This window comes from Pleurodeles waltl, chromosome 4_1 (assembly GCF_031143425.1).
Source record: "Pleurodeles waltl isolate 20211129_DDA chromosome 4_1, aPleWal1.hap1.20221129, whole genome shotgun sequence".
NCBI classification, from domain to species: Eukaryota; Metazoa; Chordata; class Amphibia; order Caudata; family Salamandridae; genus Pleurodeles; species Pleurodeles waltl.
The window spans coordinates 193,258,277-193,279,680 of record NC_090442.1 but is presented as its reverse complement, the minus strand read 5'-3'; the positions used below and the strand labels follow the sequence as shown (position 1 = coordinate 193,279,680).

General features: G+C 43.5%; 1 protein-coding gene across 1 annotated transcript in view; it reads left to right on the top strand.

Moving 5' to 3' along the window:
- CACNA1C (calcium voltage-gated channel subunit alpha1 C) overlaps positions 1-21,404 on the top strand; it is a 1,395,795-nt gene that overhangs the window by 1,368,605 nt on the left and 5,786 nt on the right. The gene's annotated exons all lie outside the window — the stretch shown is intronic.

The window sequence follows — 21,404 nt, the reverse complement described above, 5'->3', positions numbered from 1 at the left end:
TTATGCTGAAAGTGCCTAAGAGGATCATGAAAGGGAAAATCTTCTTACAGGTGGTTGGACTGCTATAATCTGAATCCAGTGCCTTAACAGGTGATTAGCCACACTCTACAAGAAGCTTGATTGATGGACCCATTGCCTGAATTTGTAAAATAGACTCATTTCGGATCTCACAGCAATAAGCCTTGGTACCAGGCAGTGGTGCCAGTTATCACCTGTCCTATTTGTCATAGAAATGGAGCCACTGGTCTGTATGTTAGGAGAACTCCATACATATTGTGGTCTATAGATCCAAGACCCACAGCTAAGAATGTCACCCATATAGCCCAAGAAGTAATCTAGTTTTGGTCTTTTTTTGGGCTACATATAAAGTAGAACAAGTCCGAATTGCTACTTCTTTCTGAGATAACCTCCTAGGTCACTTGTGAGTACCTTATTCTATTCAATGGCAGGTAAACGGTATAAAATACTTAGGGATCCTCATCTCTCAAAACCCGGCAGAAATGATGGACAAGAATTACGTTAGAGCAGTTGATAAATTACAGACGCAGATAGAGAGGTGGATCGCCCTGCCACTGTCATTGGTAGGTGGCGTAGCCATCATTAAAATGCTGCCCAAATTTGTTTATTCCTTCATTGTTAGAAATGGGGTCTTTGGTTGACAGTCGGGTTACTCCCTGTTCAAGCAAGGACCCTCACTCTAGTCAGGGTAAAAGGGAATCACCCTCAGCTAACCCCTGCTTACCCCCTTGGTAGCTTGGCAGAGCAGTAGGCTTAACCTCTGAGTGCTAGGTGTAAAGTATTTGTACCAACACACACAGTAACTCAAGGAAAACACTACAAAATGACAACACAGGTTTAGAAAAATAGGAAATATTTATCTAAACAAAACAAGACCGAAACTACAAAAATCCGACATACACAAGTCAAGTTATGAATTTTTAGAGATTAAACTCAAAAATAGCGTTTAGAAACAAAAATGCTTCGATGAGGTGTTAACACGGCGTCGTGACGGAGTCGTTCCCAACAAGCCGACACCAGCGACGCCGGACACGGAGTCGCGTAGACCCCCAAGTACAGTACCTTTGGTGAAGAGTGAAAACAAGCCGATGCGTGAAGTCGGGGATTGCGGCGTCTGTGCGAAACGTTGAATCCGTGCACTTCGAGCGACGTCGGTCACGACGTGGTGCGGCGACTTCCACGGAGTCTTGGACTTCAGCGGGGCTGCAGTGGCGTCGGGCCTGTGAAGAGCGTCGCGTTCCAGCGAAGGTTACGGCGTCGGGTGCAGGCGGCGTCACCGGATTCAGCAGCGGCATCGGTCCGGAGTCGTCCGAAGTCGATTTCCTTGGATTTCCACCAGCTTTCCTTTCAAGGGCCCAGGGACTGGATAGGGCACCACTTGTCAGAGAAGGAGTCTCTCCAGAGACTCCAGGTGCTGGCAGAGAGAAGTCTTTGCTGTCCCTGACACTTCAAACAACAGGAGGCAAGCTCTATCTCAAGCCCTTGAAGATTTCTTCACAAGATGAAAGGCACACAAAGTCCAGTCTTTGCCCTCTTACTCTGGCAGAAGCAGCACTGCAGGAAAGTTCCACAAAGCACAGTCACAGGCAGGGCAGCACTTCTTCCTCAGCTATCAGCTCTTCTCCAGGCAGAGGTTCCTCTTGGTTCCACAAAGTGTTTCTCAAGTCTGTAGATTTGGGTGCCCTTCTTATACCCATTTTAGTCTTTAAAGTCACCTTTCTTCAAAGGGGACTCACACCTACTTGTGAAATCCTGCCTTGCCCAGGCAAGGCCTCAGACACACACCAGGGGGTTGGAGTCTGCATTGTCAGAGGCAGGCACAGTCCTTTCAGATGAGAGTGACCACTCCACCCCTCCCTCCTAGCAGAGATGGCTAATCAGAAAATGCAGGTTACACCCCAGCTCCCTTTGTGTCACTGTCTAGTGTGAGGTGAAAAACAACCCAACTGTCAAACTGACCCAGACAGGGAATCCACAAACAAGGCAGAGTCACAGAATGGTTTAAGCAAGAAAATGCTCACTTTCTAAAAGTGGCATTTTCAAACGCACAATCTTAAAATCAACTTTACTAAAAGATGTATTTTTAAATTGTGAGTTCAGGGACCCCAAACTCCATATGTCCATCTACTCTCTAGGGGAATCTACACTTTAATCATATTTAAAGGTAGCCCCCATATTATCCTATGAGAGAGACAGGCCTTGCAACAGTGAAAAACGAAGTCGGCCGTATTTCACTGTCAGGACATATAAACCACATTACTATATGTCCTACCTTATCCATACACTGCCCCCTGCCCTTGGGGCTACCTAGGGCCTACCTTAGGGGTGTCTTACATGTAAGAAGGTTTAGGCCTGGCAAGTGGGTACACTTGCCAAGTCGAATTTACAGTGTACAAATACACACACAGACACTGCAGTGAGAGGTCTGAGACATGATTACCGGGTTACTTGTGTGGGTGGCACAACCAGTGCTGCAGGCCCACTAGTAACATTTGATTTATAGGCCCTGGGCCCCTCTAGTGCACTTTACTAGGGACTTAACAGTAAAACAAATATGCCAATCATGGAAAACCAATTACATACACATTTTAAACAGGAGCACTTGCACTTTAGCACTGGTTAGCAGTGGTAAAGTGCCCAGAGTAATAAAAACAGCAAAATCAGAGTCCAGCACACATCAATAACCTGGGGAACAGAGGCAAAACGTTAAGGGAGACCACGCCAAGGATGAAAAGTCTAACACTCATAAATATTGTTATCCAGCTACCCAGGGCTTTCTTCACCTAAGAGCCACTTTGCTGAGCCTGATATTGGCAGAGAGTCAAGTGCGTGCTAACTGGGAAATGCTGGTGAGATCAATAGATAAGGGAAGCCTGGTGGTATCCGACTCATAAATATACGACTTGGGGGTGCAGGCACACTATCCATTGTTGGTATCATCCAACCCTCTCTATGAACATGCGCAGTTGCAATAGAGGTAAGTCAGAACTGGGATCCTGGAGCTGGCTCTTTACTCCAAATTCAAGCCCACACAGGAAGAAATGTAAAAAAAAAGTGAGTTGCACTCAGCAAGCATGGATCAATAAAACAAACATATTTAAAGCACTTATCGCAGAGTGGTATATACAACAAAATCAATAGAACTCACCCACTCACTGAATAAAAAGCGACACAGCAATAGGCTGAAATAGAGTGATTCTTGACAGACAATGAAAGAAATGCCTTCAACTGCCTGCAGAAACCACTAAAATTTAAATATCCATACAGACTGTATGGGACTCCACAGCCATATAGCATAACAGGACCTGAGTGTTTGCCGCAGAGGGAGTGAGGGGGCCAGCAGGCTTAGCTATGCATGGGAGTCACAAAGTTCTTGGGGTTGGTGTTTGAATCCCTGTATGAGATTAATGGAAAACACTTGCATTTTACTCCTCTAGTAACTGTTTGATAGAATATATGGCAGAGGTTGCAAAAAGATGTTGACACTTCATGTCGGTGGTTTTGCTGCAGGTTAATAGAAGGATCGCCATAAGATGGATCACCAGTGCTCCTCCCTGACACAAGGACTGGCTCTAGGATGTGATATGTTGTACTGAAATGACTGAGGTATACCTCTGCAGTACACCTCACCCCGATGCCACATGATATCTGGGTCACATTGAAAACATATCTGCTTTCCATTAGAAAAGATAAGAGGGACACTTGAGGGGGGTGTGGACTGGAAGGCGAGGGTGACCGTATAAAATGGATGTTAACTGAATTTATATAAAATGATGCGAATCAACCCTCTAATATACGGGGTATCAGTAGATGCATTACTTTCTAGGACTACACGTTCTAGTAAATACTGCGGGAAGGCTATCCAGAATGTGTCAGAGCATTTGTTTCAGCGTCTGTACTTTATACACTACACTTCTTGAGGCCTAAGAAAGTCATGTTTATAATGATTCGATTGAGCTAACAAAAAATACATTTTAAAATAAAAGTTTTTGGAAATTTTACTTAGATTAAAGTAAGGTTTCCCATCAGTCCCATCAGTAATTTATAGACTCTGCCCAAGCAGCCAAACGGCAAAGTTTTGTGCAAGCAAGGTTTGGCTAGATGAATTGTATCTAGAGTTACTCAAGTTCACATTAAAGTGGGCAGAATATTTTTGGTGAGACCAGAGCTCACTCTACTTGTGGCATGGCAGCAGTGGCCTCTCCCTGCTGGAGTACACTATTAAAAAAAACATTTTATTGAAGCGTATAATAATGGAATACAAAATAAGAAAAAATAATCACACTTAGCATGAAACTTCCCAGTCAACAGAAATAAAGGATGCATGTTACACAGATCGTACCAATAATATCTGCTAAAGTCCATTCACTACCATCCCTATCCAACAAGAGTCCCAAGTCACTCCTGATATGCCGCACCTCACCTGCAGAACAATCAATAACACAGGAGTACCCTTCGAACGCATCACTCGTCTGCAGAATCCTGACCTGGGGGGAGCAGGTGTCCACGAACATCAACACTTAGGGCCTTATTTATACTTTTTGGTGCAAAACTGCACTAAGGCAGTTTTGCCCCAAAAAGTTTTGCACCGGCTTGCACCATTTTTTAGCACCAGCTGGGCACCATATTTATGGAATGGTGCAAGCCGGTGCAAAGGGTAGGCTAGCTTAAAAAAAAATGAGGTTAGGCAGTTTTGAGTCAAAATAAATGATTCTGACCAGATTAGCATCATTTTTTTACGCTAAGGGGCATATTTATACTCTGTTTGCACTGAATTAGCGTCATTTTTTTTTACTCTACTTCAGAGCAAAACTAACTCCATATTTATACTTTGGTGCTAGACCCGTCTAGCACCAAATTTATGGAGTTAAAGTCATTTTTTGGAAGTGGAAACCTACCTTGCATTAATGAGATGCAAGGTAGGCGTTCCTGTGCAAAAAAATGACTCTATGGCCTTAACACCATATTTATACTCCCATGTAAAAATGGTGCAAGGGAGGGAGGAGGGGTCAAAAAATGGGGCAAAGCTTGCTTTGCCCCATTTTTTAAGACCTGGGTCAGGGCAGGTCTTAGGGGACCTGTGGCCCTATTTCCATGGTGGAACACCATGGAATAAGCCCAGAGGTGCCCTCCCTAGGCCCTAGGGGCACCCCCACCCACACTAGAGGGACTGCGAGGATGGGGGACCCCATCCCAGGTAAGTACAGGTAAGTGCATTTTATTTTTGAAAGTGCCATAGGGGGCCCTGAATTGGGCCCCCATACATGGCACAGGGTGCAATGGCCATGCCCAGGGGACCCCTGTCCTCTGTGCTGGCCACTGGGGTGGTGGGCATGACTCCTGCCTTTACTAAGGCAGGAGTCATGTGGCATGGTAGGTTTAGCACCATAAAATGACGCTAATCTGGTTAGAGTAATTTTTTTTTACTCTAACCTGCCTAAAGCCATTTTTTAGTGCTAAACCCTCTTCTTCTATACTGCCAGCCCCACCCGACTAAAGTCATTTTTTAAAACTCTAGCCTACCCTTTGCACCGGCTTGCACCATTCCATAAATATGGTGCCCGGCTGGTGCACAGAAATGGTGCAAGCCGGTGCTAAACTTTTTGGTGCAAAACTGAGTTAGTGCAGTTTTGCAGCAAAAAGTATAAATAAGGGCCAATATTTTGTATGTTTGCGCCACTTTTGCGTCATAAAATGACGTTAATGTGGTGCAAAAAAAGTTTAAATCAGGGCCTTGGTGCTAGATGGATCTAGCACCAAAGTATAAATATGGAGTTAGTTTTGCACTGAATTAGAGTTAAAAAAAATGACACTAATTCGGTGCAAACAGAGTATAAATATGCCGCAGAGTATAAATATGCCCCTAAATATGGCGTTAAGGCCATAGAGTAATTTTTTGCACGGGAACGCCTACCTTGCATCTCATTAAGGCAAAGTAGGTCTCCACTTTCAAAAAATGACTTTAACTCCATAAATTTGGTGCTAGAGGGGTCTAGCACCAAAGTATAAATATGGAGTTAGTTTTGCACCGAATTAGAGTTAAAAACAATGACACTAATTCGGTGCAAACAGAGTATAAATATGCCCCTTAATCTCAGAAACTCAGTTCCCTTGCCTGCGCTGGCCTTGCTGTGCCTCCCTCGTCAGCAATGCCCCTTCACACTTACCCATTTCTTCAATTCGTGCCACCATCCCTGCACAGAGGAGCTTGTGGGAGATTCCAGGTCATGAAACAGAAACAACAGAAACCACCTTCAAGCTTTAGACAAATAAAGAACTTAATTCCGACTTCTGAATAATAACTCTCCTTGCAACAACCAATATAAGATTAGAGGCAAAACTGGGTAACACGTAATTTTATTAAATACATAATCTCATTACAAAAAAAAATCACAATGTATAATATATTCCACAATAGGTTTGTATAGATGTATAAACACAATAACCACCTCGACAACCGCTAATGTATTTCAGCGTCTGAGTCACAGACCACTTTTAATATAATAAAATACACCATACATACCCTTGCACTCAAGCATTCCACATACACTACCCACACACCACAACTCACATCCAATATAAAACAATGCTAATCATGCACAGGGGTATTTCGAGGTCACTATTCTGAACAACATGTAAAACAAGTACAGCCACAAAGAAAAGGGAAGTCATAAATACACAAATTATAACAGTAATAGAATCCGTATAACAGAAACTGGAGAATATAGCACGTATTTCAGTATAGCTCCTGATCTGATATAAGCATCCACAGATAAATGCAATAAAGTATATAATTAGTGATCCTTCCTTCCCCTGCGTAGCGCAGACGTGCATTTCGGTGGGACCACTCAGTGGGAGCCACCTTCCAGAGGACATACACGGATGTGGAAAAGCAATATAGATGGAGACTCCGACCCAGAACATACTATCCTACAAGCAACGCAACTTCAGCATGCGTCTTCGCTCACTGGGACCATAACAAATGCAAGACCCATGAGTAGGTTCCTGGTCGAGAAAGACCTCAATCATACTAGGGCTTGATATTCAAATAGCGAATTTCCAATAACAATCCTGAGCTCACTGTGCCCACACAAAGGAATATTGGAGCATCACTGCAGGAGTACTTAGTCCAACAGAGTGTTAATCCTGAGCGTATGTCTCAGACAGTTCTAACATAGATCAGCCAGGAACCGCACACGGTGAATACCAAAGTGCATGGACAGCTGTCTTCCAGCAGGTGTCAATGCAAGGTCTGCAAGTCTGGTGGTGATTACCCTACCTTTGTCCCGGTGGACAGTCACAGAAAGCAAACTGCTGGGAATTCCTCCAATGATCTGTCGGTGACCATGTTAATCACAGCTCCACTCCATGTGATAGAAAGCAGCGTCTTCCAGTTAGCAACGAGGATAGGTGGCGTGGGCCACCGGGAATATTAGCTTAATACGTCTGGGGTCAGAAACACTCTATGCATATAACAGTAACCTGAGGAGTAGACCACAGCACATTAGACCAATCAGAGTCTGTCAGCTGGTGACCCATGTCCGTCACCCACTACTCACGGAGACCTCCTAAGTCATCCCTTTCCCAGGTGAGTAGCACCCTATAGAAAATGTGATTGTACAAGTGCGGCCAGGAGTGGCGCACTTGTTTTAGTTTAGGTCCTAATGCTCCAGCCAGAAGTGGTGTACACTAGATTAAGTTTAGGCTCTCATGTTCTGGCAGTTCTAAATCTCCACAACTCCACGACTGGTGTAAAGGTGATATGACAGCTCAATACAGCAAGCAGTGGCATGGAGGAAGCTCATATCCTTCTGCCAGTCCTGGGAAGTTCCCAGACTTCCATTGGCACAGCAGTCTTCGAGAGTGGTCCTACATCAACGACTCCAATTATGCAGCCCATACCAGTCGCCATGGTGAGGAAGGTGTAATGAACCTCTAGCGGAAATTCCTTAGCAAACGGACATTTCGAATTGGTATGTTGAAGACCACGGGCACATGTGAACCGAATTGTGGCTAGTAGCGGACACTCCAGGAGGTTGTGCCCTCTAGATCGCAGCGAGAACAGAAGGTCCAGAGTAACAGGTCGAGAAGGAACAAATCTGGAGTGGGGAGTCAGTCCGCCCCAGCACTTGTCCCTCCAGTGAGTCGCCCATTTGAACTGTGCTACCAGATAATAAAGCTTAAGATCTGGGACAGCAATCCTGCCTTTGTCATTAGGTAACTGTAGCTTAGCCAGACCAATTCTACATCGCTCTGGTTCCCAAAGGAGATGCAACAGTAGGTCATCCGCCTCTTGGAACAAAGCTCTGATGAGATGGATAGGTAGGGCAGAGAAATACTATATGAGCTTCAGGAGGAAGATCATTTTGGGTAACACTATCTGTCCCATTACGGATAAGGGCAGTGACAACCAGAACTGTATAGACTGGCGCAATGAGGCAAAGCACGTCTCTCATTGCCCTTTAACAGGGCAGCCTCAGAATGGTAGCTTTGCTGGAGTACACTTAAGAGATATCTACAGAGAGGCCACCACGAGGAAGGCCACATTCATTTGCTATGCACTACTGCCTTGAAATGCAACCTAGAGTGTACAGAGGGGCAGGCGGTGACCCTCATTCCTCCCTGGCACATTTTCTCTGATAATGCTCTGTTCTTCTTTTTTTCAACCATGGGAATCTTTTCTACATCCAATTCTGGAGTAAAAAAGGTTACTCAATCATTATTGGTATGCTTTATAGATTCACATGCAAGCTGCACCCACCTATTTGGTGAGACTGTGAAATTATTTACTTTTGATAAGCTTGAAAAGTCTGACCTGTGAAGCCTCTGATTTGAGTTCCACATGTCTCCATCTCATTGGTCACTTAATGAGATTTTGTATAGTAAATGGCTAAATTTCCTGGACATGGTTGTCTTCAGAACAAGAAGATTGACAAGTGTGTAGAGTACCACTTGGGCAGAGGCCTTGTCCTTTCAGAGGAATACATTTTGCTAAACATCTGAGTAAAGTTGAGAAAGACTATTACATATAAATACTTATGGAGTTTAGAGTAAGCCTAGCTGTGCAACCAGGCAGTGTGAAGATATCAAGGCCCATATTTATATCTTTTTAGCGCCGCATTTACGTAATTTTTTGACGCAAAATTGGCGCAAACTTGCAAAATACAATTGTATTTTGTAAGTTTGCGAAGTTTTTGCGTCAAAAAGCGGCGCAAATGCAGCGCTTAAAAGTATAAATATGGGCCCAAGTGTCTTTTTCTTCCTCTTGTTCCATTCTCCCGGATCTACTTGCAACCTGTATATTGTTAATATAAGGATGGCTGGGGGTCCGGAGAACCCACTGCATCGGGAATGAAAGACTAGTGGAGCAAGGCATAAATTATGTGTGTACCTATACAACTGTTTGATTATTGACTAAAACGATTTAAACCAGATGATGGGAAATGATTCAGGCATGGGAATCTATTACGGATACTAATGCTGAAGTACTGTAGATTGCAGGTATGTATATTTTTCGTGCACCTGAGATTACTTGCATTATTTGGATTTCTGGTTGTTCAGATGGTCAGTCCTGAGTAGGACTGTTTCCTATGGGGACATTTTATGGACAGTATTGTCTTTTTACCTAATTGTTCTGTTTCTATTGAATAATTACTTAACCTCATGGCATCCATTTCAATTGCCTCCTCTATACATAAATCCATAAAGGACAACAAAAGGTTACAGCGATTATAATGGTGACATACCATTGGTTGTCAATCTAACATGAAGCAGTATTGCGATTTAAGTGTTCAACATATGGTAGGAAGACTGATATGCAGTCCTGCTTCATCTGAGTTTTCGCCTATAAAATGACTGAAAAATATTAATTTGACAGACTTACAAAGCACCATCATTCCACCATACTCTTCTGAGCTCAAATTACCACATCCCCGCAACCTCTCTACAGCTTCTTGGATGACACATACTATACTGAAACAGAAGTGCAGCTGTGGGCTTAATAAAATCAGTCGTTAAAAGTGCAGTTATAATACTTCAGCACAACATGGATGTTTTTTTAACAAGAGTCAAAAGTACATGATGAAAATGTATTTAACAAACACAAAAATGGTGGGCGGAATACTTGCACAGCCATTGCTCGGGTTATCATTTAAACTCATCTTTTTTTCACCATGCCACCTCAAATTGGATTCAGCCGTGTGCAAATCATCCTTGGTTCGTCTCCAGCGGGAACAGTCAGCTTAGCCGGTCCCCCTATGACCGGGAACACATGGAGCCCGAGAGGGGCTTCAGCCTCTCTGGACCTCTTAACTCATAGTAGGCAAAGAATGAGGGTTTAGAATGCTGCCTCGAAAGACTGCCAGTTGGTAGACTATTTGCAAGCATTCCTTCCATCACCTCTTGTGTGTGGACATATTTTGTTCTGCCAGTTCCTAGAGTGAAATAATACAAAATGCAAATGCAAAATAAAGTGTAAGGGTATTCTACTAACTATTATCCAGCCATTTCCTTAAACTAAAAAGACATAAGTAAAAGTGCAAAGTGGCCAATATAATCTCAGAAATCCAATGCTGATAAAAGATATTGACACACATAACAAGATCATGTACAGGCTGAGCCTTAAGATAAAGCATATTGGTAGCTGTCCCAAGTAAAGAGTAAATTGTCACTATAGCTTACCGACAATAGGCTGTATGTATTGCTATTTGCATCTGCTATCCCAGGCTATGTTTATGTCCTAAAATGTTATTGCTACGGCTGCTTAGGCAGGTGCAAAACTGGAGCACATCTCAATACCCTGTGCCTGGAAAGGAAAGCTATGATTAGGAATCAAATAATTCCTCACCAAATGATTTCTGCCTTCCCTGCCCGAAGCATCATTTCTTGCAACACATTTTCGTCGCCATTACCACTAATTTCCCTCCCGTAACCAGCAACAGGCTGAGGGGCTGTGCCTGAACCATACTCCTAAAAATGGATGTACTCCTCACCAAACTAGCATATTAGCATATACGATGCACTGGCACACCCCTTTTCCATTTACACATCTCTCTACTATTCACTGCAAACATGTAAGTTACTCTTATATTTTGTTTTATTATCTCTAGTATCATCCATCACTTCACTCAGCTGTAAATATTCGGTATAGCTCAACGGTTTGCTACATAAAGTATTTGGGTTTGAAATGCTAATGAAGCATTTATGGCAACTTTTTTCAGGGGTCCTGGTGTATTCAAGTGTTAGTGGGCTCAGAGCATGAGTGATGCAGAGCCATGTAGCACTGGTGTCCCAGGGCTTATTGGACCCACAATGAATGTCGAGTAGGCCACTTTAGCAGTTGTCTCTCGTGGAATTCAGGTTGAGCAATCCAAGGCTTACTCAGGGAAGTGGTGTGGTGTTAGAGCATTCAACAGACATCAAATAACTGTCAGTACTTGCCATTACTGTGATTTCTGAAAAGAAAAGTACTTAACACACAGAAAATGGAAAATATTCTACATATTTACCAGTAGGCATTTAGCAACGGTACTAATGAAAAACAGTGCCCACAATAATCTGGGGGATTTTCTTTAGTGGATTCTTCCTGAGATCATCGATGGGAGTCTCAGTGAGATTATTTGCATGGCTAGTGTAGTTGAGGTTCATTCTCAACAAATCATTTCAGTCCATCAGACAGATGCATACTCTTGCCTTTCTTCCTCAGTGCGGTGTCACAGTACTTTTCCGTTCTTGGTGGGAGGTAACACCTGCAGACACTGCTGAGTAGCGGGGGCAGCACTGTGCAGTGTAGTATGCAATGCATCATGCACGGCCCTCTAAGTCTGAGCCCAGCCAATGGGGTCACGTTTCACAGCAAGGAGTAAGTCGAGGCAGCATTAATCGAGAGGATGCTGTGATGTTGTGGTGCTCTTGGTCCTTGAGATCTTTCTGCCTGGATCTTCCTCGGATCCAATCACAAAACCTCTCAATCAAATAAACTAGGTGCCCACCCTGGTTCGCAGTGCTGAACACTCCGTGTGGATGCAGTCGCCTTTAAAGGTGTTAATCTGTTTTCTTCATACCCGGGTCGCTGACATTGATCTAAACTCTCTAGCTTTTCAGACACTTTTTTATGCTAGTTAATGCAGAGGAACTCGCTTCCTGTCAAGCTCCATGACACACTCAGCCACGGGCGTTGGTGTTATTGCCTTTGCCGTGTGGACACCTCAGTGATGTAGGACCTCATCATTAACATAGCTGCGCAGGTCTTGCCCCGTGTGTAGAGGAGGTGCAGATTTGTCTTGCCTGGACTCCTATGCATCCTTCCCCTCTTCATAGCACATTGTTTGCACAAGTGAACCTCCAGTTTCCCTTATGAGCAATCAGTCAGCTGTCACTCAAAGCAGGGTCCAAGCAGCAGACCCTTTTAGCAGAATAGCCTTGTTTTCCACAGGTTTCTCGTCCTGATCCAGGGAAAAGAAGTTGGTTGTAGTTATCCCAATCTTGGAGCTCAAAGGAATCTCCTGGTTACCATGGGTGTGGGGGCCAAGGCTTCTGATCAAGAAAGCGTGGTACACTTACTGGAAGTTTCTGTCCCTTCTTTACATTCAGTTCTTGTGAACTGCAGCGGGTCAGTTCTGTGCCTGGTTCTGGTCAGTAGTGTTCTTCTGCTGTTTCCACATAGGCCAGTCCAACCATGGTCTTTGTCACAAGTTCACAAGTGTGAAGACGAAAGCAGAGAGGAGCTGGGAGTCCCCACTCCAGTCAGGATCAACACAACATCACAAGGGATGATGTGCACACAACTGTTACCCAGTGTGAGGTATTCCTTCCATAGAACAATTGGCCAAGAAAGGGCATAGGGAAATTCCCTAGCTTCAAAGAGGCCCTCAGTCTTGTTTCCTTAACACTCCTCAGTCTGACACACTACAAAGGGTCCCTGGAATGTTAATTGTCTTTCAATTCACATCTGCTTTGTGGGATCCTCCTAATCCTCCGTCTTAGCTATCACTAGACTGTAGCCAAACAAAATAACACTTTTAGCTACCGACAAATATGTTATATGCACACCACATGCATTTCCTACTACACTGGTGATGTACACACATTTGTGACATTCTTGCCCCACATGGATGGGCCAAGGACCTGCATGCACAGGACTGGCTGGCCACACTTAAAATATGGGAGAGGCCAGTAACAGGTGCTCGCAGGCTTCAGGTAAAAAGGTCTATCCTGTTACTAGGATAAGTTTTGCTACCACCACCGTCGGTCCTCTACAGCCTGGTGAGCTGCCAGTAGTCATACAGCTCAAAAGGAGGTTGCACATGGCATATCCTCGGACTGTTGAGCACCCCTCTTACAGTAGTTACCAAAAAGACAATCAGTGTCATGAATATCACTCAAGCACTCAGGCATGAGCATCGAGAGCTGGAGCTTTGGGTCATAACGCTGCATCTAGCTGTGGTGAATCCAAGGCAGGGTGGCACACTCTCCAGAGCCATTCTCCATCCTAACAACATAAAGATGTGCATAATAAGTTAATAAGAGTAGAGATATGTATTTATCATTCAGAAAAAACCTAGGGCCATATTTATACTTTTTGACGCACAACTGCGCCAACGCAGTTGTGCGTCAAAAATTTGAATGCCGGCTAACGCCATTCCAAAGCGCCATGCGGGCGCCTTATTTATTGAATGACGTTAGCCGGCGCAGCTGACTGGTGTGCATCAAAAAAAATGACTCACAACAGGCAGCGCCGGCGTAGGGGAAAATGGAGCTTGGGCGTCAAAAAATGGGGCAAGTCAGGTCTGAGGCAAAATTTTGTCCTCAACCCGATTTGCGCCATTTTTTTTTACTCCCAACCCCCATTGAAATGAGTCCTGTCTTAGCACAGACAGGAGTCATGCCCCCTTGCCCAATGGCCATGCCCAGGGGACTTAGCTCCCCTGGGCATGGCCATTGGGCATAGTGGCATGTAGGGGGGCACAAATCAGGCCCCCCTATGCCACAAAAAATAAAAATAAAAATACTTACCTGAACTTACCTTAAGTTCCCTGGGATGGGTCCCTCCATCCTTGGGCGTCCTCCTGGGGTGGGCAAGGGTGGCAGGGGGTGTCCCTGGGGGCATGGGAGGGCACCTCTGGGCTCCCTCCGAGCCCACAGGTCCCTTAACGCCTGCCCTGACCAGGCGTTAAAAAATGACGCAAAAGCGGCTGGACGTCATTTTTTAAGGCCCGCCCACTCCCGTGCGTCATTTTTGCACAGGAGTTTAAATAAGGCGCACATGCCTTGGAGTCATTTTTTAGAAGGGAACGTCTACCTTGCATATCATTAACGCAAGGTAGGTGTCCACGCAAAAAAATGACGCAAACTTAACGCCAAAGTATAAATATGGAGTTAGCTTTGCGTCAGATTTGCGTTAAAAAAACGACGCAAATCCGGCGCAAACAGAGTATAAATATGCCCCTTAGAGTTTCAATACTGTTTGTAGGTGAAATGCTGGTGTACAATGACTGCATGGCCATTGTCAAAACCTGTTCAGGTGTACCCAAGAAACAGCAGCCCATGCATAACAAGCAGGTTTTCTGCAGCATTAAGATGTTGGGTTTACCTGGCCTCGCCAACCCGACGGTGGAGCCTCCTTGTGATAAAGTATAGGGAAAAGTAAAAACGTTTATTTAATTTAAAAAATGAGTAAAAGTATTTTTATGTTAAATAGTATTGTAAATTAATTCCATATGTTTATTTTAAATGTAGAATAAAGCAAAAAATGCTACAGCACTATTAACTTAATTTTGAATTCAATCGTTTTTAAACATATCAAATTAGATTAAAAAACAAAATCTGAAGTTTAAATTAAAAAATAAGGGCCAGATGTATTAAGCTTTGATGAATTTGCAAAGGGGCTGATACGCAAAATAGGCCCATTTGTGACCACAAAAAATCATTTCGGCATGCATTAAACTTAAACTGCGATTCCGTTACAGATTACCGAATCACAGTTTGTGTTTGCAACCAAATACCAATTCGGTATTTGGAAGGGGTGTCCCTTCCAAATACTGAATTGGAATGGTATGTATTAATGTTCTGAAATTGGAAATCAGAGTTAAATTTAATGACTTAAACATGTAGTTGTAAACCCATTTCCCCTTAGAGCGCTCCTCCCCTTTGTGAGTGTGAAAAAAATTTATTTCAAGAAGCAATGGTCTACGGGAACACTTTTGCTCTTATTAAAACATTGGCGGTAAGTGCTGCCTAGTGCTGCGGCGACCGCTGCCAAAAGACCGTCGCCGTGGCTAACATCCGTCTGCCATAATATGGCTACAGCCGGATTTTTGCCACAAGAAGGGGGGAAATCCGGCTGTGACCCTACTGGCGGACGGTGCTAAGGTGGCGTTGCTACTACCAGCTGCGCCACGCCAGTAGACCGCCGCCAGCCATATTATGAGAAATAATACGGCCTTGCGGTGTCCTGTTGGCGGGCACTGCTGGCTGTAGCATTACCCTGTCCCGTCCCCTGCTGGAAGACCCCCTGGATTCAGGTAAATTGGCTTTCCGATGGGGGAGGGGAGTAGGGGATGTTGTATGTGTGTGTGTGCATGACTGTATGAGTGTGTGCGTGCATGCGCATCAGTGTGTAGTGTTGCATGCGTGAATGAATGGAAAAGTGTGTAAGTTTGGATGTGTGTACGGATGTGTGCATGAATGAATGGATGCATGCGTATATGCCTGTGTGAGTGAGCGTGTGAATTCATGGTGTGTGCCTGCATATGTGCATGTAGGGGGGGTGAGTTGGAAGGGGGGACGTGGATGGATGGGGTGTTGGGGGTTGTATGGGGAGCGTTAGGCGGGGTGGACCTCCTACCAGTGACTGGGAAGCAATTCCCTGTCACTGGTAGGGCATACCGCCATGGTTTTCGTGGCGTTAAGAACGCCACGAAAACCATGGCGGTAAGCAGGGTCATAATGCCGCCAGCGGGACCGTAGCAGCCGCTGGGTTAGCGATTGTTATCTCGAGCCCAGCAGCTGCTACCGCCATGGCGGTTGGTGTGGTACATTGGCAGGTTGATTTCAGCCAACCTGCCAATGTCATAATGTGGCGGTATCTACCGCCAGCCTGTTGGCGGTACTACCACCACATTTACACCGACCGCCGGAGTCATAATGACCCACTTTGTCTTCTTAAAGAAACAAAAAAAAAGAGATAAATATTTCTTTTTAAACGCAGTCCTGTTTCATCTAAGGAAAACAGGCTGCATTAAAAAAGCTTGCCTTATTAAAAAGCAATCACAGACATAGTGGTCTGCTGATGCAAGCAGACCACCATCTCTGTGACTGCACCGATTCCTAGTGGGTCTGAAATTGTGACCTGGCTCATTAATATTCATGAGTAGGTCAATTTACATTTACAAACTTTCATAGATTAGGAATTTCAATTTCCGAATTGCAATTCTGTAAAAATCAAATTTGGAAATAGCAATTACTAATCTTGGTATATATAGTCCTAAATTTCCACCTAAAGTTTAAAAAAAAATGTTATTATCATGCATTAATCATTGCTAAAAGTGATGTACAGAATTAATAAAAAATATTTTAATAAATGTTAATGTTACATTAATGTTATATTACTTTATAAATTCCAAAAAGATCGTTAAAATATTTTATAATTAAATAATAAATGTGTTTACTTTTTAGATGTTTTTAACCATTGGATTGTATTGAGTTATATTTGTAACTATGTTAAATGATTCCACTTAATTTGAAATTATTCCGAATGGAGTTTTAGTTTTAGCCAATCCTACCCTTATTTTCTATGAGAAGGTGTTACATTAGCAGGGGTAACCATGTGTGATGCTGGACCTACTCCAGCACTGAACTGGAGTAATTTACTACTGTTTTGAGTCCCTTTTTGGCTGTAGTAACTTTAGGAGTGCAGTCTGTAATAGCAATAGGCCTACTCTTTTGTGGGCAGGTGTATGTCCCTCCCTAAGCCCATACCTAAACCTCCTTAGAACCCCTCTTTATTCCTTCCTTAAACACCTCCAATTTAATAATAAGTATGCCCCTTTTTCCAGGCACTCACCCAGTCCCTCCCACATTTACGTCTAGAAAGTAAATGTATATGTGTGAGGATCTCCTCATAACAAAGAAAGGAAGGGTGAAGGTGGAGATTTACACTTGTGGGTTTGCGAATGGCACTTTGTAGTACTTTAGTAATACTTTTGAAGTACTACAAAATGCATTTTGTGAATAGACCCCGAAAGTGTCTATGCAGGGAAAGTTGGGTGTCAAGTAAAATGTCTCCCTTCCTGACACCCACCCATCTTTAGTCAAAAGCTTTTCTGCTATGAATGTCAATTTATCTGTCCATTTATGATGTCATATGTTCATTAGTGAAATCAAAATTATCAGCTGATACCGCTTTTCATCCTTCAGAAATGCACTCTTTGAACTCCTTCATCAATCTCACTCCCTTCTGGCTCTAGGGTGTCACCCCTATAACTTTGGCATCCTCCATACCAGTGCAAATGTCTTAGCCTTACCATTTGCAGAGGTGCCTGCACTGCACATCTCTAATGTGCTTACATTTCTGAGCTCAGTCTCATTGGTTCCCTGCGGACTGAAAAGACAACCTTTCTAGTTGCAGAGCACATTTAGCTTGGCTGGGAAGAGAAGTATGTTTTACATATGGAAATTGTTGTTGAGTTCTGTGTATACAGGGAGTGCAGAATTATTAGGCAAGTTGTATTTTTGAGGATTAATTTTATTATTGAACAACAACCATGTTCTCAATGAACCCAAAAAACTCATAAATATCAAAGCTGAATATTTTTGGAAGTAGTTTTTAGTTTGTTTTTAGTTTTAGCTATGTTAGGGGGATATCTGTGTGTGCGGGTGACTATTACTGTGCATAATTATTAGGCAACTTAACAAAAAACAAATATATACCCATTTCAATTATTTATTATTACCAGTGAAACCAATATAACATCTCAACATTCACAAATATACATTTCTGACATTCAAAAACAAAACAAAAACAAATCAGTGACCAATATAGCCACCTTTCTTTGCAAGGACACTCAAAAGCCTGCCATCCATGGATTCTGTCAGTGTTTTGATCTGTTCACCATCAACATTGCGTGCAGCAGCAACCACAGCCTCCCAGACACTGTTCAGAGAGGTGTACTGTTTTCCCTCCTTGTACATCTCACATTTGATGATGGACCACAGGTTCTCAATGTGGTTCAGATCAGGTGAACAAGGAGGCCATGTCATTAGATTTCCTTCTTTTATACCCTTTCTTGCCAGCCACGCTGTGGAGTACTTGGACGCGTGTGATGGAGCATTGTCCTGCATGAAAATCATGTTTTTCTTGAAGGATGCAGACTTCTTCCTGTACCACTGCTTGAAGAAGGTGTCTTCCAGGAACTGGCAGTAGGACTGGGAGTTGAGCTTGACTCCATCCTCAACCCGAAAAGGCCCCACAAGCTCATCTTTGATGATACCAGCCCAAACCAGTACTCCACCTCCACCTTGCTGGCGTCTGAGTCGGACTGGAGCTCTCTGCCCTTTACCAATCCAGCCACGGGCCCATCCATCTGGCCCATCAAAACTCACTCTCATTTCATCAGTCCATAAAACCTTAGAAAAATCAGTCTTGAGATATTTCTTGGCCCAGTCTTGACGTTTCAGCTTGTGTGTCTTGTTCAGTGGTGGTCGTCTTTCAGCCTTTCTTACCTTGGCCATGTCTCTGAGTATTGCACACCTTGTGCTTTTGGGCACTCCAGTGATGTTGCAGCTCTGAAATATGGCCAAACTGGTGGCAAGTGGCATCGTGGCAGCTGCACGCTTGACTTTTCTCAGTTCATGGGCAGTTATTTTGCGCCTTGGTTTTTCCACACGCTTCTTGCGACCCTGTTGACTATTTTGAATGAAACGCTTGATTGTTCGATGATCACGCTTCAGAAGCTTTGCAATTTTAAGAGTGCTGCATCCCTCTGCAAGATATCTCTCTATTTTTGACTTTTCTGAGCCTGTCAAGTCCTTCTTTTGACCCATTTTGCCAAAGGAAAGGAAGTTGCCTAATAATTATGCACACCTGATATAGGGTGTTGATGTCATTAGACCACACCCCTTCTCATTACAGAGATGCACATCACCTAATATGCTTAATTGGTAGTAGGCTTTCGAGCCTATACAGCTTGGAGTAAGACAACATGCATGAAGAGGATGATGTGGTCAAAATACTAATTTGCCTAATAATTCTGCACTCCCTGTATTGTGTAAGAAACAAACAACTTCGACAGCTTGTACTGTAATGCTTCCATCTTCCTGGTAAAGTTCGTACTTGTATAGCGCACTACTCACCCGTTAGGGTCACAAGGCGCTGTACGCATACCGCTGTGGAACCCCTCTTGGCTTTTCCCTGTGAGGTTGCCCCTTCTGTGATAAAACATTGTGACAGTGTAGCATCTCCTTCAAGCTTCACAAAACCGTGTAAACATATACATACAACTATACCTGTAAATGTCACATGAGAGATCAGGATTGAAACAACTGAAAATTAAAAGTGTACAATGAAAGAATACAAAAATGACCAGCACTAAGCCTTAGAATAAATTAAAGGGGATGCTACAATAGAAGTATGATCTTACAGATGCACAAAAGGAGAGGAAAATAATCATCAAACAGCTTAATAGTATGTTCCAAACTATACCTTATTTGACTATGTGATGCCACTTTCCACAGTGGAACGTAGCTACGTTCAGATATACAGCATCATGATTTCGGCAGCCCAGCCACTAAACCTGAATTGAAGCAAAAATGTGCTCACAAAACAGATTTCCCATATTTGGTAGAGGCCACTTACGGAAAAGCCAAATACATTGTGGCAGATCTGTAAAACCCATAGTCACTTATGCAATTCGTGAAGCTAGAACTCCCAAGTCGCAGGTGCATCTTGAATAATAACATAATGTATTACTCAGTGAAAACTGTTTTGGGAGATTTTTTTTTTGGGGGGGGGGTTAAGTGCGGGACTACCATGATTTATATGGCGCCCTCGAACAGAAATGAAGCCACTTCCACCAGCGTCAGCCCCGGTGACTGGATATTTCCAGTGGCAGAGCGGCCAGCTGCTTCACCATCATCCACCTTTTTGTTGTAAGTCCTGTTAGCATCTTTTAAGCAAGTAAGTGAAGGAACCGAGCATCCTGACTTCTGTGTGGAGACCTTCTCTTGATGCCGTGAATCAGGCAATGCATTTGATGCGTCATGCTGTCTAGGTTCAGACTTTAGTCGCGGGCTGCCAGAGCTACTCACAGTATAATTGCTGAGTTGACTCTGGTTGTGATTCGTGGAAACCAGATACTGTTTGTGGCTAATCCTGATGATTAAATTGAGTGTGGACGTTGAATTTAGTTGCAGGAGCAACAAAAAAATTCGTAGCTACTACAAGAGTATTATAAAATGAGTATAGCAATCTGGTAAAACAGATTGTGCAGCCAAATTTCTAAGAGGATCTTTATAGATCATAATGAGTTAAATAACCTGTCTTGTATCGAGCACAGGTTTGATGAAATGTCGTTTTGAAAAGGTTTTCTTTACATTGCCATGAGCTAACACCCACAAAGAACTTGAAGAAGCGTTGGCTCAAGCAAAGCAAACACGCGTGTTTGCCATCTCCAGTTAGGCTACACTACAAGCAAAGATGATCAGGTTAGGTAAATGGTTTGTTAGTTGACTCTGAACGGCCAGTTGACAGTTAGGGAAAATATGTATACTTCCTGATGAACTCACAGGCAAGCAGGCACAATTGGTTTCTCTTAGCTCCCTCTTTCCACCCTGCCCCGGTAACAAAGTTCAGAGAAGGGACTTAAAGGAGGTCACAGCTACCCACTGTAATTCAGTGCTCTGAAAATCCCCACCCATCATAAGCAAAGAGGGTTGTGAAGAACAAGGGGAACTCTGTGAATGTCAAAGTATTCCAGTTGCCACTTTGCAAATTTAAATCCATTCACAAAGCCAGGACCCCGCACACGATCTACGGAATTCACACTCATACAGTGCTGCTCAAGAAATTGAAAACATTTAAGAAACCCTATTGGTATGGCTGACACCACGTCAGGGGCATGTTAGTTTCCCGGTAATGCTGTTAAACACAGTTGAAAGTATGGGACCCTTCTCCAAAGGGTTGACAGTCCATCACTTGGGATTAAGACCACAGGTAAAAAAAAAAAACTTTCACTTGTGCACGATGTTCTTGGTGGGACAGGAGTATTACTAAACATTGATCCAAGACATTTTCGTGTAAAGGAAGATGGAATGAGCTACGCAAGCTTGCAGTCTGCTTTATAAGCCACAACGGGTTTTTTCTTTTGATTTAGAATGGTGTTATTGAGGCA